Source organism: Rutidosis leptorrhynchoides, chromosome 1 (genome assembly GCF_046630445.1).
Source record: "Rutidosis leptorrhynchoides isolate AG116_Rl617_1_P2 chromosome 1, CSIRO_AGI_Rlap_v1, whole genome shotgun sequence".
NCBI classification, from domain to species: Eukaryota; Viridiplantae; Streptophyta; class Magnoliopsida; order Asterales; family Asteraceae; genus Rutidosis; species Rutidosis leptorrhynchoides.
The window spans coordinates 187,770,983-187,792,169 of NC_092333.1; positions in this window are offsets into that span (position 1 = coordinate 187,770,983).

Below are 21,187 nucleotides of genomic sequence, written 5' to 3' on the forward strand. Positions count from 1 at the left end.
CACTCCATGAGTTTAAATGGGTTTCTTAACAATTTAAGTTCAAACCCTAACTTGAATATCAAAATCAAACAATGAAATTCGGAGTTAGAACTTACCACAACAACCAAAACGTAGCTAGGAACGAGGTGAACAACTTTAAAACTGGAGCTTTTGATCAAATCAAGCTCCTTCTTCACCAAAACCCCAAATCTCTCTCTAGACTTCCCTCTCTCTCTCTAAGAATGAATGAGAGTGTTTAGTGGATGTGAAAATGATCCAAAGTTGGATCCAAACCAACTGATAAAGCCTTACATCTGGCCTTAAGTGAAAAGACCAAAAAGCCCCTCATTAACTCAAAATTAGAAAAAGACAGATTCTGTCGCTGGGCTAGTGTGCGGCGCGCACCCATGGGTGTGCGCGGCGTGCACCCATGTCTGGGCAGAATCTGAGCTTGGTTTAATTATGCAATACTTCCTGCACTCTATGTAGCATAATTACACGTCCGCATAATAAATATTAGGGTCTTACAATTAAAAGCGCATATGATGAAAAGTGCAGCGCATATGATGAAAAGCGCATATGGTGAAAAGGATATATGATGAAAAGCGCATATGGTGATTAATGAAAAAGCGCATATGGTGATTAATGAAAAGCACATATGGTGATTAATGAAAAAGAGCATATGGTGATTAATGAAAAGCACATATGGTGATTAATGAAAATCACAAATGGTGATTAATGAAAAGCACATATGGTGATTAATGAAAAGCACATTGAGAAAGAATCACCAATGTTTCTTGAAAGAATTCAAGGGGATATAAATGGACCAATTCATCCATCATGTGGACCATTTTGATATTTCATGGTTCTAATAGACGCATCTAGCGGATGGTCTCATGTTTGTGTGTTATCAAGCCGTAATATGGCATTTGCAAAGTTTCTTGCACAAATTATTAAATTGAGAACACATTATTCTAATTACACCATTAAAAGGATGAGACTTGATAATGCTGGTGAGTTAACGTCTCAAGCATTTAATGATTATTATATGTCTACATGGATTGTTGTTGAACATCGAGTTGTTCATGTGCATACACAAAATTGGTTTAGCTGAATCAATAGATAAACGCTTGCAGCTAATAACTAGACAATTGGTAATGAGTACAAAACTCTCAATATTTATATGGAGATATGTAAATTTACATGATGCGACATTAATTCACATTAAACCAAGTGCAAGTCATAAATATTCTCCATTACCAACTTAATTTTGGTCGAGAGCCAAATATTTTCCATCTTAGAACATTTGGTTGTGCAGTGTATTTTTAATTGTACCACCACAACAAATGGTTCCTCAAAGAAGGATTGAAATATATGTTGGATATGAAACATTTTCAATCATAAGATATATTGAATCCATGACGGATTGATGTTTTTACAGCACGTTTTTGCTGATTTTCATTCTAATAAAAAATTGTTCCCTAGATTAGGGGGAGAAATGAAAAAATAAATAAAATGATGTTTCATGATGTGAACATCAATTAAGGTATCTTGATACTCGCACAAAAGAATGCGAAATGAAAGTTTAAAAATAATGCATATGTAAGAACTTGCGAATAAATTGCCCGATGCATTTACAGATACAAAAAGAGTGACTAAATCATATATACCAGCAGCAAATTTTTCAGCTCAAATTGAAATTCCAAAAGCTGACAATAATGTCACTCTTGAGTGTTTGTCACGCCAGAAACGTGGAAGACCAATTGGTTCCAAAGATAAAAATCCTCGAAAAAGAAAATTAGCTGATAATGAGGTAAAAAGGTGTTCAAGAAGAACCACAAATCAATATTCCTTCTGCAGAGGATGTTGACGATGTAAATACATAAATTACAATAAATTATGCAATATTATGGAACCGAAACAAAATAACAAATATTGATTTTTCATATAATCTTAAAATGACATCATGAATAAAGATGATGATCTTGAACCAAAATCTATCATTACATGTCAAAATAGATATGATTGGACTCAATGGATAGGAGCAATACGAGCTGAATTAGAATCGCTCAATAAAAGAAAAGTTTTCGGATCAATCGTTATCACTTTTAAAGATGTGAAACGTATGAGATAAAAAATGAATTTTTATACGAAAAAGAAATGAGAAAAAATGAAGTTACAAGATAAAGCTAGACTTGTAACTCAAGATTTCTCTCAAAGACCATGAATGGATTATGAGGAAAACTTATTCTCCTGTTATAGATGCAATTACTTTTAGATACTTAATGAGCCTGGCAGTTTCTAAAAATTTTAAAATACTTCTAATGGATGTTGTTACTGCTTATCTATATGGATCATTTGATAGTGATATATATGAAGATACTTGAAGGGTTTAAGGTATCAGAAGCATCTAATGCGAAACACAAGGAAATATATTCCATTAAATCACAAAGAATTTTATATGGGTTGTACAATGGTATAAATGATTAAGTGATTACTTGATAAGCAAAGGGTATACAAATAATCTTATTTACCCATGTGTATTCATTAAAAAAAAAAAAACAACATATGGATATGTGATCATAGCTGTTTATATCGATGATCTTAACATCATATGTACAAATAAAGAGATCCATGAAGCCATTCAACTTCTAAAGAAAGAATTTGAAATAAAAGATCTCAGAAAAATCAAGTATTGCCTTGGTTTACAAATTGAGCATATGCCTAATGGTTTACTTGTACATCAAACAACATATACTGAAAAGATTTTGAAACGTTTCAATATGAACAAGGCAAAACCATTAAGTACTCCTATGGTTGTTAGATCACTCAATGTTGAAGCTGATCCATTTCGTCCATGTGAAGATCATGAAGATCTTATTGGATCAGAAGTTTCATATCATAGTGAATTGGGGCTCTTATGTATCTTACAAATTATACAAGAACTGACATTTCTTTTGCAGTTAATTTGTTAACAAGGTTCAGCTCAATTCCTTCCAAAAAGACACTGGAATAGGATCAAACACATGTTTCATACCCTTGAGGAACTACTGATTTATGATTATTTTACTCTAACGATTCAAAATAAGATTTGGTTGGTTATACATATGCAGGTTATTTATCTGATCTACATAAAGCTAAATCTCAAACTAGATATGTATTCCTAAATGGAGGTACCGAAATATCATGGCGTTCTCAAAAACAAACACTTGTTGCAACATCATCAAATCATGCCGAAGTGATTGCATTACATGAAGCTACTCAGGAATATTTTTGGTTGAGATCAATGACATTACTCATTACTGATTCTTGTGGACTAGAACGCGATAAAAGTCCAACAACTATCTATGAAGATAATGTAGCTTGCATAGCACATATGAAAGAAGGGTATATCAAAAGTGACCGAACAAAACACATACCTCCTAGATTCTTCTCATACACTCAAGATTTCATTAAGGACAACCAGATTGAAATGAGATATGTTCAATCCAGCAAAAACTCTGATGATCTTTTCACCAAAGCACTCCCAACTGCTATTTTCAGAACACACGTTCACAATATTGGCATGAGGCATGTTCAAAAGATGTAACAGTTCAGCAATGTCTACTTGAGGGGGAGTCAACTCTATGCTGCACTCTTTTTCCCTTGGCTAAAGTTTTTATCCCACTGGGTTTTCTTTAGCAAGGTTTTTAATGAGGCAGTACTAGTTTATATATATTTAAAATAAATTGTCATCCAAGGGGGAGTGTTATGATAATGCCAAAAATGGTGGCCGACAATTTCAACAAATCCAATCCAACTTGATGCATATAGCGTGATAATTGAACAGTAAATGTTGCACTATAAATATGAACCATGTAATGTTGCAGTATGATGACTTTATAATATATGCTCTTCTCATATACTCTCTTTGCTCCTCTTATAATTTTATTAGTATTCTTAATCAAGAATCAAACCACTAAAGGTAGTTATAAGCCTACTGAATTATAACATCAAACCACTAAAGGTAGTTATAAGCCTACTGAATTATAACAGTTATTAAATTTTATTATTAATTGTTTTTATTGAAACTGAAGTCACCATCGAGTCGGTTATACGAGCTGGGCGAACCCGCAAAAATATTTATAATCATCCTCATACACGGCTCTAGACTCGAACACTTGCACCTGAGTCGGATTTTGAGTTTACCCATCGCGTACGGGTTTTTTTGTCATCCCTGTTTGCAAAGCATGTGAAGGTATCTTTGTCCTTTTTCCTCTATTCCTCTTTATTTGTTTAATTTTCCATATGCACTCTTCTTAGACATCTTCTTCAATAAATAGACATCTATTTAAATAAATAGCCATCTTTTTAAATAGACCTCGTTTGATTGATAAACCGGAATGAGTAGTTGTCACGAATAAAATTGATGTTATGTATCCTTCGTTGTGCCCTAATTTGAAATGATTTTGAGATGTTTGTGGTTGGCATGTGTTCATGCATATTTTTTCCAGGGGAAAACCTACACACGAACAGCAATGCGAAAGGGTTTTTTTAGGCGTCAACGTCGTTGATCTCCGGTCCGGTTACCGTGAATAACCCGTACCCGAGATGATGATCTCGGGAGGGTGGCCAACGAATTGCCCGCCGGTCGATAGTCGGACCCTAACGACGGCAAAGGGAGAAAAACCCTACAAGACCCGTAGGTAAAAACCCTAGTGTTGCGATCATGAAAACGATCGTGGAGAAGATCCGGCGATGGAAGCCGTATGCGTTGCGGACTTGCGGTGGCGGCGTTGCGGTGTGGTCGAATGACCATATGAGGTGTATGCGATTGGGAGCGTGTGAACTTGATGTAGGTTTTGCCCCATATTTATAGATGGGAATTAGGGTTACTTGACTTGGGGCCCAAGTTAATTGCGTAGACCCTAATTAGGCCAAACCCTACGTCATCAGCATGTTATAACTAAATTGAGCTTCTTATGGTGATGATAATAACGTCAGCTCAGATCGCATCTAAAGCATGAAGATGATGATGGTTCAGTTTTAGGTCATTTTAGAGCATTCGTAAGGTGAACGGTCTTTTTAGAATCACTGTCTCTTCCTCGCCGATTCATGAAAAGATTGGGAGTTAAACTATTAAACCTACAATAGTAAAAAATGGAACTATCTTCATTAATAATTGTACAGGATTTGTAGTTATTATTCATGACAATTATTCATGACAATATATTTCATTATATGATGGTGGTTTTATGGTGGTGGTCCTTTTTATGTAATATGTATATAAAGAAGGCCCGGATTGTTTTTTCTTAGAAAAGCAATCAAATGATTCTTAATTGGTTAGATTTTGAAAAATTAAGATTGACAAATAGAAATAATTTTGTTAGGGTTTTAGGTTGAAAATAAGTAGATGATGAATGTGTTTAGAGAAAGTTGTGTTGAAAAGGGGAGTGAATATTAAAATGATAAATTTACTTGCGCGCGCCTTGCACATGAATAGAAAAAGATAATGAGCGTTAGAGACAGGTAATATATGTCGAATTATTAACACCACTATTTATATTCAAGTATCATGATATCGTAAATTATTTCTGTTTTACGAAATTTAAATGCTATGAGATGCTTCATGTCAATACTTCTCACTAGCTCTGTGCAAGCCCCTTTGGTAAGTAAAAGGGGACGACATCTTAATATCAATTAACTTATGAATTAAAAGTGAAAAGTAAATAATAAACTAATAAAATAGTTTGCCACCATGAAACACATGTATTTTGTCTTTTAAGATTACTTTTTTATTGACTTTGCGTACCAATATTTTCAAATTTATTAACTATGTTGTTTGTTTGCTTGATTCACCTACCGAACAAACATTATCATCATCATTTGCAATTATAATGAAAGTTCTATTTTGTGTGTTATATATCAACTAATAATGGCACTTTTTATTAATATTGTCTCAATTTTTGCCGAAAATTTGGTTAAAACGGCTCAATTTTCGAAATTGTTTAACAATACGCCTTTAAAATACAGTAATTTCAAAAATGCCCTCTGACCATGCATCACGCACAACGCATGATGCGTGTAACTTGATGCGTGATGTGTGGTCACCGAGCACCGTTGTCGGTTATACTAGTATTCCACCTAACACGCATAACACGTTGAACACCACGCTCAGTGTGTGTTGGTTCTGCGTAGTGCGTGTTGCACATGATAAAATCGGATATTCAATATAAGTTTTAACGTCATTTTTCTGTTTTTGTTTTCGATTACCAACACTTTAAAGGCCAAAACTAGGGTCTCGAATCTCACATCAACCAAGTTACTTATTAAAACTGCATGAATACCACCATCACCATCACCACAACCATCACCACCACCACCGACATTCTCATCACCACCAACATCACTACCACCAAAAGCATCAATATACAGATTTTTTTATAGCCAACGATGAACTCTCGAATGATATTCGATGAAAGAGAGGTGAATATCTATAAGTTTCATGGGATCAAAGAGAAATTTACTGGGATATGATGTTACTGAGTTCTAATGATTTATGGAGATATTTACCTCTCAATCTACGAGAATTTTATTCTAATTTTAAGCATGATGACGTAAAGGTAACCTTTAAATTGTTTGAAGACACCTACAATTAAACACTAAAGGCATTCGACAGAGCCCTTAGTGTTTCGTCTACGCGAACCACCTTTTCACTACGCAACGAGTAATCATTGCACTTCGTGATGAATTTCGTTGTCAAGAATTGATAATTAAGATCTTTGGTCCTCAACACACCTTTGGTTCCCTCCGTCAAACAACTCTTCAGATCAATTGATAGCTCCAACACTTTGGCCTATCAATTCCATCATTCGGAGCAATATACTTGGATGATCACTTGACGACGACGATGGCAACATGACTGCCACCTAAATCGCAGTGATGCGGTGCTTACTTCAACATAAGCACATTAACATAGTCTTTACCATGGCTAAGCGCATGAATGAAGCTCGTCATGACAACAACAAGCCTCTACCATATGGCCTTAAACTATCTAATATGTTCTTATACATTAATCGAGGTCGCTACATGGATACCCAACAACGTGTATCTCCGCCCATTCTTGGAGATACACTTGTCCTTTAAATGCCCAAACGAATCTAATAAGTGTGTATTTAGCCAGTGCGAGCGCCCCAAGGACATCCGGGGTTAAGTATACACTTACTAGTTTCATTTGACCTATGCCATCCATCTTCTAACTCTTTGTACGTAAATTGTCCCTTAAGATCACCTTTGTCTTTTATTTATATACTAAACAATGTTAACCTTATAATATTATGCGCTTATGTGTTTATGTGAGTTAATAAAACAATCGTATCCTACGCACCACGCACCACATACCATGCACAACACATCGGACATCAAGTATCACGCACCGTGCGTGATGCGTGGGATATGATAAGATTTTGAGGATTATACTGTATATTGTATCTTGTATATTGTAACAAACGAAAGGATAAAAACAAAAAATATTAATATACAAAAATATTAATATACACCATATACAAACATATTAATATACATCATACAAGCATTTCAATATACATCACACTAATGTCTACAAACAAACGGCTACAAACTATCATTTTCTACAAACTATCATTTCTTTTCTTCTCAGCCTTTCTTTTCTCTTTTAGTATATTTTTCAAATCTTCTAGACTAATACGAAGATTTTCATTAGACATGTGTTCAAATCTTTGATGTTGATCGATGATTTGGTCTGCAATTTTTTCAATTCCTTTGACTCCTATGATGTACTGTATATTCGCACCACCATATAACCAACTCATCAGTTTTTACAGAAAGTTAAGCATGATTCATCTTCACATTCTTGTAGCAGTGCTAGATTATGACTTATGAGTTCACTATGAAGTGTAGACATAGGCTAAAGCATTCCACTCTATTTGGATCTTTATAGAACAAACCCTAACATCCTTGTTCGTTCACATACATCCAGTCCACAAACATTATCCTATCTAGGACTTTATAAACCCTTCTACCATCCTTTTCTTTTGATAGACCAGCCGATTTACCCTTTCATTTAATCCCACAACCAATATAGAACTTATCATAACTCACCTCACTTATAAGATGATTTTATTTTGCAAATTCGAACATGAAAGTAATTTCACATTTAATCCACAATCTGAAAGCTTTATCCTTCACAGAAAATGACATTACAGCAATGTCGTTCCAGTCCAACATCCCAAGTATATACATATCTTCAATCGCCACAATCTTCTCAGATTTATCTTTCAAAGTTAGCTACATCTTCTGAATACCCGCTTGTTCAATTAATTCAAGTTCTTCTATTATACTAATGTACTTTTATTTCAAAGAGTTTCTCAATTCTCTGAAGTTGCTCAACAAGGCCAACTTGATACCTTCCTTTCTATTTATTTCAGCTGTTATCTATTCATCCCTTGCAGCGAAAATTTTTTCATCCATTTCTGTTGCAACATAGTTCAGCCATTTCGATCTATAGATTAAATATGTCCATACCTTTTCGTTGTAGGTTGTTCATCCATTTCACTTGCGTTCTCTGATTAAGGTTGGTTGTTCTTCTTCAACCACATTTTCTGTCATTTAGTGTCATATTGACCTGGTGTAACGTACGGTGAGCTGACATGAATACTCTGTTTGTTCGAACGCCGATGAAAACCGGCTAAAGGTAATGTAAGTAAACCACAACCTGTTGACACAACATATGTGTCAAAACCATACTCATCCTCTTGTAGATATACCCATTTTTTATGTTAAAAACATGATATAAATATCAAAAGAGTAGATTAAATATATAAAAATAAGTTTACAATTATCTGATGCTCTAGAATGGCAATATGTTGACCAATCCTGTCAGCCCTCCTCGTCAGATTAATCAACCTGCATCGAACATCGCAAGATGCTTCAAATGTAGATGGGGGTGGTTGTGCTGATGATGGATGTTGTGGTGATGGGGGTGCTAGTGGTGATTGTGGCGGTGGTGATGGTGATGATCGGTGTGTTGGTGATGATGGTCTTGGTACTTATAACTTAGCAGCAGCAGCCAACTTAGAGTTCAAAAAACTAGAAGAAGCTGCCTACTATTCGGACGCTGCCTCTACCGGCGTAGGCTCCAATGTCCTCGGACCTCTCTCGGTAGTAGAAACACCAGCCTGATTCATAAAGTCAAAAATAAGTTAAAACTTGGGGTAAAGCTACAAATAGGCTATATACTTTCTAAAATGTCCCGATATCGCCCATATACCCATTTGCCTCTCACAGTCGGCTATATACTTTCAAAAAGTGTACTAATATAAGATACTATACTTTTTTACCTGCAATGTAAACAATTGATGACGTGGCTTTTAAGTAGTCATGACACGTCAATGATAAATTAGAACAAAAACTGAAAGTATATAGCCTACATCGGAACAAAACTGAAAGTATATGACCTATTTGTAGCAATATAAAATTAAAAAAATATTGTTAAATAATTAACTTTACCGGTTCAGCAGGTAACCGGTTACGAAATGTTAACATTGGTACACTTTTTGAAAGTATATAGCCGATAGTGAGACGCAAATGGGTATATGGACGACATCGGGACATTTGAGAAAGTATATATCCTATTTGTAGTTTTAACCATTTAAACTTATATAAATGAAACTAACTAAGTTTAGGAATGCCAAGTTACTAACAAGATAGAAATAAGAAACAAATTACCAAGTTTAGGAGTATCACACACTACTCTAAAACTAGCCTTTCCAACGCTTCCAGTAAACATCTATCGAAATATTATCCTCGACCTTCCTGGCTTTAGGGCGTATAATCCCAGATACTAGAACCACATGGATATTGTGCTCTACCATGATAATCATCTATGAAATGTAGAAATGTTTGGTTATTTTGTATTCTGGTTGCTTACCCATTATTCCCATCTCTACGACCCTAATAATAGCTATCATGGCGCTATCCTCATCACTAGTCTCTAGCCCACGATGTTCTCAAAACGTGCCTGGATAGCTCGGAAGGAAAACTTGGCTTCACCAACATCTTCCTAAAAAAATTGTTGTCCAATAGGAGGCATCGTCCGTCTAAACTCGGCAAGAATGTAATGATCCATGTCAGTTTGTGCACCGAGTCTAAAACTAGTGATCAATAAGAATTCACGTCGACCGAACCTCACGATCAATGAATAAGAAAACCCAAACCAAATATCATCGTGTTCGTCTTGGATTTGGACCCTAGATGGTCGTTCTTTTATTTTCTTCTGAAGCATAAGATTTACGTAGGCCGGGTCGTTGCCTACGTAAACTTGGTGACGTGAACATGATGATATTTGGTTTCGGTTTTCCTGTTCATAGACCGTACATTTAACCATGATCTGAAAATCGTGTTAACGAAAATTGTTCGTTATGTTGTCGTCAATTGGATCGCAATGGTACTAAGTATGCTTAGTGTACGCTCAGCCGATATATAACGCTTATCTTGAAAACATATAACAACGAGCATCAAACAAATAGAGAAATACATAGCACAGGCACGCACCAGACATAGTGCGTGTTGCTTGTTGTGTGGTGCGTGGTGTGTGATTGTTCCTTGCTACTGATTGATGCGTTAATGACCCAAAAATGAGTTTCTATTCTAACATATAACAACCGAACTAAGTCTAAACAACATCAACAACATTTAAACAGCAACCACAACTAATATGTATTACATATACGCACATAATTTCAGAAATCAAAATAACTTAAACGCACACCAACTGTTCGACGAAATGTATGCAAGAAATAACGAATCAAATGAACGAATTCTTGATTTTACCTAATTACTTGACATCGTGGAAGATGTGGAAATGTCTAGTTGCTAGATCAACTACTTTAATAGGTTGGATTTGACGAATTTTCGTTCGATCAATATCTTTAAACGCAGATGTGAGTTTTTTGTGTGCATGCTTGCCTGCTAAAGGGGGGTAAATGGGTATACTCATGGCCGTAGGTTGAATTTTAACTAGAATCGAGTGAGTGACAAGCAAAAAAATGGATGAATTATACAAACTTTAGAAAATTGACTTTTAATGCGTGTTTTCTAGGTTTTTGCTGCAAGTGAGTTATAAAACTGAATTGGTTGCCTTATTAAAGACGCAACCTGCACCATGCGTGTCCTTGGTTGGTTAGTGTGTGATGCGATACCACATGCATACCTTGATTTAGTGCTCAGTGATCTCTAATGATACGAATATCCGCATGACCGTGCGGATTACGCATCCAATGCCCTGAACCGCACACAAATTGCCACTTAATATATATGGTACGGGTATATCAACACTATATGCACCTATACCATCTGATGCGAGTTTCGTATACTTGCATAAGGGTTCAGTATATTCTAGAAGAATGTACGGTATAATCAATTCAGATTCTTTTCCTTAAATAATGAAAGCTAGTTGGGATAAGATTGCATTTAATTAGGGAAGAGATTCTATCGAAACCCTAATTCGTGAGCCTATAAATACATAGCTCATAAACCCTAAGAACACATTCGTTTACTCATACGTAACAACAACATACATATCTTCATCGTACGAGCAAAGCTTCATACGATCTTAAAGACTTTCAGGTATGTCTTGAACTATAAAACCTTCATGTCTTTGGGCCACTCAACCTCTTATGCTAGATTGTTGGTAGACTCTCAAATCGGCCACCCTGTCAGAATCGAAACGATACCCGTGTGGGTTATCTACGACTAAGTTTCGGAGGTCCAAATGTTGTTAGTCCTTAAACCCTATTATGCACTCAAGCGTAAGATCACCTTGACCTCGTGAAAATATGCTTGATCATTTGGCGCCATCCGTGGGACCGGTTATATGAAACAAATAAGATTGAAATTTATGTTGTACACGATTTATTATACGTATCTTTTTCCGTAACACTTTTTTGTTTAATTAATCGGTCACTTTCAAGTTTTAAAAATTGTCAGCAAGAATGGGTGGAGGAAGTATGAGTGCCAAAAATCAAGGGCGATCGGATTCTCCAGTAAGTCCACGGTTTCAAACACCTACAACGACTGTTACGAATACACCATCGACGCCACCTGCACCCGTCAAAGGCACATCAAAGCCTCCATCGACATCAAACGTTGAAACAGGGCCAGTTACATTAGAAACAGTCCTGAAAGAATCATCTAAGAGTTGGTGGCACTCTCCCGATGGAAGCTTACTGGAAACAGGAACCAGCTTCAAACCATTCAAGGATCTCCCTCCAAAAAATCTGAGCTTCAGTTCTCCAAGTGAAACCGTTCCACCAGGTTTTAAAGTTAAAACTACCTGTGTGGGTACAATACCAGTTTTAAAGTTAAAACTACCTGTGTGGGTACAATACCAATCATCACCTCGATTGAACTCGAAACTCCTATTGAAAGGGTTACTACCAAGAAGGTTCAGGAAAGAATCAGGCAAATGAGTCTGACAAATCCAGATGGTTCATATATTACGCTGACACCGCAACAGGGTCAACGACGTATGTGTCTTTGCAACCAATCCATACTATTGCAAGCAACCAATATAGTGGGGCACATTACGTTGCGACTCAGTTAAATAGCTTTATATCTCAATTGCGGCAAGTCGCTTCACCACACTTTGCACCAGCTTTCAATGAGCCAGCACGAGTGCAAGAATTTATGAACAATTGGTTCGCAATGATGCAAGGGCAAAAAGCTAAGCAAATCCTTGAGCTGGCTCCCACAACGGAAAAGTTTGTGCCACATATTGCAAATCATCCCTTCACAGTAGTATAACATCCCGCATTTTTCCGTTAAATTATTTTAACGCCGTCTTTTTTTTTGATAATATCTTTCGTTATCTAAATTCGTATATTTCGTTAACTAACGTTCTTAATATTTACGTTATTCGATTATAACATCTCCCGTTTATTCTTGCGTATTTAAATTAATTCGTTTGGTTAATTCACGCACCCGCTTTACACTTGAGGGACCGAAGTTGGCTAGTGGGCAAACTAGTTGACTAGGTCAACTAGTCAACCCACCATCTCATCCACTCATTCAATTCTTCTCCTACTTCCCTCCTTTTTCTCTCTAGTCACCAAGAACACCAATTAACATCTTTAAAGATTCATCATCCATTTCCAATCTAGCAATCAAACATCAAAACAAATTGTACTTTTGTGATCCTTGCATCATCCTCTTCATTTTGGTACCAATTTCACTACTTAGGGTAAGGTTTCTAAAAACTCTAGATTTCTCTAATTCGATTATAGACTTGAAATGATGTTAGTTAGTGTCTATGGCTCAATTCTAACATGAATATGTGATTTGTTTGCTCGATTTGTTGTTTTGGAGTAACTAGCATGAACACTTGAAATGGGTTAGTTTAATCCTTGATTTTGGTTGATTAAATATTGTTTAAATGTTAAAGTTCATGTATTAAATGTGTTACTAGCATCATTAGCTTCGTTTTGGTATGTAGGATGATTTAGAAAAGCTTCATAAACAAAATTGATGAATTCATGATTCTTGGTTAGGGTTTGATGAACTTTAAAAGGGATTTTTGATGCGTTGAATGCTATGAAATGTTGTTAGTAAGTGTTTAGTTTCAATGTATGTTTAATTACCTTCGAAACGGCCTATCGTATGTGTAAATTGGTTTCCCGAATCATGAAATGCATTTTATGAACTTGAAACTTTGATAATGAACTTTTAACGATCATTCGACGACGATTTTGATTTTTTTAAATGATGTTTTTTGGTAAATGAAATGTGTTTAGTTGTATTCCTCGTCAAAATACGTTTCCAACGATATAAGATACGTGTTTTGAGTGTTTACGGTTCATTAGTTATGGTTGTCTGAAGTTGGATTCGTGCATTAAGTGTTCAAACTGCCCAGATTTGTTGAACTGATAGTATGAGCGCCGCTCAGGGTCTTGGAGCATCGCTTCGGGCCCCGGCTGTCTAAAAATTCACATTTTCATTTAATTCTAACTATGCTACGCACCTCCGATTAACATGAAACTTGGCCAACATACTTATATATGCTTATCTTTCATAGAAAAATTGTCGGATACCCGACCCGACCCCGTTGACTTTGACTTTGAGCAAGTTTGAATTTTAGTCAAACTTAACCAAACACTTATGCAATCGTTCTAATCTTTTTTATACTTGATTCTTGCATGAAACTTGACAACGTGATTCACATGCTATATTAATCGAGTCGTAACAAGCCATAGGACTAATTGAACACATTTCGCCCGACCTTGTGTCATAACCGGTAATTGATATAACTTATTTTTTTAGGTCGAGGCTAAGCAACTTTCGTTTGCACAACATTTAAATACAAGTACTTTGGCATGCAACTACGGTGAGATCATAGTCCCACCTTTTCAACAACTTTTATACTTTTAAATCGTGGGCTGAGAAACATATACATTTCATACTTATATACATTTCATACGTATATACTTTTTATACTTTTATACTTTGAATGCAAATACGAATACAAAGATACGTACGAGTTAGAACAAAAATCCTCAAGTCCAATTATCATTAGTTACACTCTAAGTGTGAGCGTGAACTTATGTTGTGTGGCCATACGGGTTTGACGAACCCTCATCCGAATGGTGTATAGTGTAGGTTCTAACACTATTATGTAGAGGTAAGATTCAGTTAAGCTTCGGTAATTGGGTGCTCGTGATACAAACAACATCTTTGGGATGTATACGTTTTGGATAATCAACTTTATGGAAATACAAAATCTTGTGGTTCAAAAACAATGTTTACAAATACACCTATGATTTCACTAATGTTTTTCGTTGATAGTTTTCTATATGTTTCTCAGGTTCATACTTGGCTACTTGATACATGCTTCCGCACACTTTGATTACTTGCTTGGAGTCAAGCATACATGCATACGCTAGCGATAACACTTTTGGATTCAAACTTAAAGCATACATACTTACGCTATTTATAGCAACCATGATTTTAAACTTATTATGTTGCAAGTTATTTAATTTATACTTTACAACTTTTGTAAACTTTAAACTTGTTGTCGAACCGTTTGGTAAATTAAACTTTGTAAGTCTTGTACATTTCAAATGAATGCGACATAATTTTGGTCAAACGCGTCTCATTTAGGGACTATGACCACGTAACAGGACCTGAGTTAACGGTGCCGCCAATGACGATTTTGGTGGGTCGTTACAGATGGTATCAGAGTGTTGGTTGTAAGGATCTAGGATGTGCATTAGTGTGTCTGACAGAGTTGTTAGGACGCATTAGTAAATCTAGACTACAATCGGATAGTTAACCATTGCATCCTGACTTGCATTTGCTATAGATAGCACTTATTTGACTACTTGTGCATTTATACTTGAATCTTCTTAGGCAAACTTCTTAATGGTACCAAGTTTTCATCATACGAATCTGTATTCTACTACTTTCTGGTAACACACGTAAATTCAAGATTCATACGCGTAAGGATAACGATGACTTCATTAGTCACACTAGTTCAAGAACTCTGTCTCCTCGGTTTGTTATTCTGTAATGACCCGACCTCGTTATGAAATGTCCCGTTCATATTTATTATAAACGTTCCATATTAATTGATTTCGTGGCGAGGTTTTGACCTCTATATGAGACGTTTTTCAAAGACTGCATTCATTTTTAAAACAACCATAACCTTTATTTTATCTATAAAGGTTTAAAAAGCATTACGTAGATTATCAAATAATGATAATCTAAAATATACCGTTTACACACGACCATTACATAATGGTTTACAATAAGAATATATTACATCAAAAATAAGTTTCTTGAATGCAGTTTTTACATAATATCATATAAGCATGGACTCCAAATCTTGTCCTTATTTTAGTATGCAACAGCTGAAGCTCTTAATAATCACCTGAGAATAAACATGCTTAAAACGTCAACAAAAATATTGGTGAGTTATAGGTTTAACCTATATATTATCAAATCATAATAATAGACCACAGGATTTCATATTTTAATATACATCCCATACATAGAGATAAAAATCATTCATATGGTGAACACCTGGTAACCGACATTAACAAGATGTATATAAGAATATCCCCTATCATTCCGGGAAATCCTTCGGACATGATAAAAATGAATTCGAAGTACTAAAGCATCCGGTACTTTGGATGGGGTTCGTTAGGCCCAATAGATCTATCTTTAGGATTCGCGTCAATTAGTAGATCGGTTTACTAATTCTTAGGTTACCAAGCAAAAGGGGCATATTCGGCTTCGATCATTCACCCATATAATGTAGTTTCATTTACTTGTGTCTATTTCGTAAAACATTTATAAAACTGCATGTATTCTCATCCCAAAATATTAGATTTTAAAAGTGGGACTATAACTCACTTTCACAGATTTTTACTTCGTCGGGAAGTAAGACTTGGCCACTGGTCGATTCACGAACCTATAAAAAATATGTACATATATATCAAAGTATGTTCAAAATATATTTACAACATTTTTAATACGTTTTACTGTTTTAAGTTTATTAAGTAAGCTGTTCTCGTTAGTAACCTACAACTAGTTGTCCAAAGTTAGATGTACAGAAATAAATCGATATATATTATCTTGAATCAATCCACGACCTAGAGTATACACGTCTCTGGCTAGATCACAACTCAAAGTATATATATTTTTGGAATCAACCTCAACTCTGTATAGTTAACTCCAACATTACTGCATATAGAGTGTCTATGGTTGTTCCAAATAATATATATACATGGGTCGATATGATATGTCAAAACATTTGTATACGTGTCTATGGTATCCTAAGATTACATAATATATTAGAATACATGTATAATACAATATAAGTTAGCTAGGATATGATTTGTATAGAATTGTTACAATATTTCCCGTAGCTACAACAATCAAAAAATATCCAATCTTGTTTTACCCATAACTTCTTCGTTTTAAATCCATTTTGAGTGAATTAAATTGCTATGGTTTCATATTGAACTCTATTTTATGAATCTAAATAGAAAAAGTATAGGTTTATAGTCGGAAATATAAGTTACAAGTCATTTTTGTAAAGGTAGTCATTTCAGTCGAAAAAATGACGTCTAGATGACCATTTTAGAAAACATACTTCCACTTTGAGTTTAACCATGATTTTTGGATATAGTTTCATGTTCATAAGAAAAATAATTTTCCCAGAAGAACAACTTTTAAATCACTTAATCATGTAAATAATAATTTCATTTAATATATATATATATATATATATATATATATATATATATATATATATATATATATATATATATATATATATATATATATATATATAAACATGGAAAAGTTCGGGTCACTACAGTACCTACCCGTTAAATAAATTTCGTCACAAAATTTTAAGCAGTTGGAGGTGTTGACGTATCTTCTAGAAATAAGTGCGGGTATTTCTTCTTCATCTGATCTTCTCATTCCCAGGTGAACTCGGGTCCTCTACGAGCATTCCATCGAACTTTAACAATTGGTATCTTGTTTTGCTTAAGTCTTTTAACCTCACGATCCATTATTTCGACGGGTTCTTCGATGAATTGAAGTTTTTTGTTGATTTGGATTTCATCTAACGGAATAGTGAGATCTTCTTTAGCAAAACATTTCTTCAAATTCGAGACGTGGAAAGTGTTATGTATAGCCGCGAGTTGTTGAGGTAACTCAAGTCGGTAAGCTACTGGTCCGACACGATCAATAATCTTGAATGGTCCAATATACCTTGGATTTAATTTCCCTCGTTTACCAAATCGAACAACACCTTTCCAAGGTGCAACTTTAAGCATGACCATCTCTCTAATTTCAAATTCTATATCTTTTCTTTTAATGTCAGCGTAGCTCTTTTGTTGACTTTGGGCGGTTTTCAACCGTTGTTGAATTTGGATGATCTTCTCGGTAGTTTCTTGTATTATCTCTGGACCCGTAATCTGTCTATCCCCGACTTCACTCCAACAAATCGGAGACCTGCACTTTCTACCATAAAGTGCTTCAAACGGCGCCATCTCAATACTTGAATGGTAGCTGTTGTTGTAGAAAAATTCTGCTAACGGTAGATGTCGATCCCAACTGTTTCCGAAATCAATAACACATGCTCGTAGCATGTCTTCAAGCATTTGTATCGTCCTTTCGCTCTGCCCATCAGTTTGTGGATGATAGGCAGTACTCATGTCTAGACAAGTTCCTAATGCTTGCTGCAATGTCTGCCTGAATCTTGAAATAAATCTGCCATCCCTATAAGAGATAATAGAGATTGGTATTCCATGTCTGGAGACGACTTCCTTCAAATACAGTCGTGCTAACTTCTCTATCTTGTCATCTTCTCTTATTGGCAGGAAGTGTGCTGATTTGGTGAGACGATCAACTATTGCCCAAATAGTATCAAAACCACTTGCAGTCCTTGGCAATTTAGTGATGAAATCCATGGTAATGTTTTCCCATTTCCATTCCGGGATTTCGGGTTGTTGAAGTAGACCTGATGGTTTCTGATGCTCAGCTTTGACCTTAGAACACGTCAAACATTCTCCTACGTATTTAGCAACATCGGCTTTCATACTCGGCCACCAAAAATGTTTCTTGAGATCCTTGTACATCTTCCCCGTTCCAGGATGTATTGAGTATCTGGTTTTATGAGCTTCTCTAAGTACCATTTCTCTCATATCTCCAAATTTTGGTACCCAAATCCTTTCGGCCCTATACCGGGTTCCGTCTTCCCGAATATTAAGATGCTTCTCCGATCCTTTGGGTATTTCATCCTTTAAATTCCCCTCTTTTAAAACTCCTTGTTGCGCCTCCTTTATTTGAGTAGTAAGGTTATTGTGAATCATTATATTCATAGATTTTACTCGAATGGGTTCTCTGTCTTTTCTGCTCAAGGCGTCGGCTACCACATTTGCCTTCCCCGGGTGGTAACGAATCTCAAAGTCGTAATCATTCAACAATTCAATCCACCTACGCTGCCTCATGTTCAGTTGTTTCTGATTAAATATGTGTTGAAGACTTTTGTGGTCTGTATATATAATACTTTTGACCCCATATAAGTAGTGCCTCCAAGTCTTTAATGCAAAAACAACCCGCCTAATTCCAAATCATGCGTCGTATAATTGTGCTCGTGAATCTTCAATTGTCTAGACGCATAAGCAATTTCCTTCTTTCGTTGCATTAATACACAACCGGGACCTTGCTTTGAGGCGTCACACTATATCACAAAATCATCATTCCCTTTAGGTAATGACAATATAGGTGCCGTAGTTAACTTTTTCTTCAACAATTGAAACGCTTTTTCTGGTTTATCCTTCCATTCAAATTTCCTCCCTTTATGCGTTAATGCAGTCAAGGGTTTTGCTATTTTGGAAAAATCTTGGATGAATCTCCTGTAATAACCAGCTAGCCCTAAAAATTGGCGTATGTGTTTCGGAGTTTTCGGGGTTTCCCACTTTTCAACAGTTTCAATCTTTGCTGGATCCACCTGAATACCTTCTTTGTTCACTATGTGACCGAGGAATTGAACTTCTTCCAACCAAAATGCATACTCTAAAAACTTAGCGTACAGTTTTTCTTTCCTTAACAACTCTAGCACTTTTCTCAAGTGTTCTTCATGCTCTTGGTCATTCTTTGAGTAAATAAGTATGTCATCGATGAAAACAATGACAAACTTGTCAAGGTATGGTCCACACACTCGGTTCATGAGGTCCATGAACACAACTGGTGCGTTAGTCAACCCAAACGGCATAACCATAAACTCGTAATGGCCGTAACGCGTCCTAAAAGCAGTCTTTGGAATATCATGTGAGGACCCGGGAATTTCCGACCAAATTTAAACTTAATCTTTATATGATTTCGACACGATAAGCAAAGTCGGTAATGTTGAGTCTCGAAAACTTTGAAATCTATATTCATGTCATCAATGACCCTTTGACTAATCCCGACGATTCACGAACAATTGTATATAAATGAATGTGTACATATAATATAATATAACGAAAGTATATATAATAATTGGAAATAATAAAATATAACTGACACGTTAGAATTAAGTATGTAAAATAATATACAAGAAAAAAAGATTGATAAAAATAAATATATATATACACATGAATATGATTACGTTATAATTGGTGATTATATGTATATTGTATTAAATAGTAAAAATATGTTATTACACATATATATTATTAATCATTAAATATTAAATAATTAATAAATTGTAATATTAATAACTATTTAATTATAAGCTGAAAATATAATTGTTATAGTACTATTAATGTTACTACTTCCATTTTTATTATGAATAATAATATCAATATTGATATTATTAATATTATTATTATTATTGATATGGTTATAAATATTAAGATTCTAATAACTTCAAGGTACGATTAATACATTAAAAATTTTAAAAATAAATATTATTATAAGAATAAGTAAACTTATAATTTAGTTATGATTTAAATATTTTTATTATTATGAATGTTAATAATATTATTAACATTGATACATTAATAATTACTAAGGTTAGTTAAATTTAAATTACAGATATATATATCACTACTGAAATATATATAAATACTTATACATATATGTAACACATATTGTATAAAAAAAATATACAAACATAAGTCCCTATATATATATATATATATATATATATATATATATATATATATATATATATATATATATATATATATATATATATATATATATATATATATATATATATATATATATATATATATATATATATATATATATATATATATATATATATATATGCATATATGAATAATTAAATAAATAAATAAATAAATAAAACAACTATAAGATCCAAAATTTGTTAGATATCTCGATCGTTGCTGTAGATAATTGTTAAGAATCGTACCAATCAATTTCACCTTATGACAAATTCAGTTGCAAGTCCATGTCTACTTTATCTACTTTATTTTATTTTATTTTTTGTTATCTTCTTCCTCTGAGTTATTTTATCTGTCACCCATTTCCCTTTTATACAAATCGAAATCCACAATAATAGGAAGAAGAATCAGTCGACACTGCACCATATAATCCTCTTTTACGAATTTGTTAAATTAATTGTGTTCTTTATATTATTTTTTTTCTTTTCTTTTCCTTTCTGTTAAAT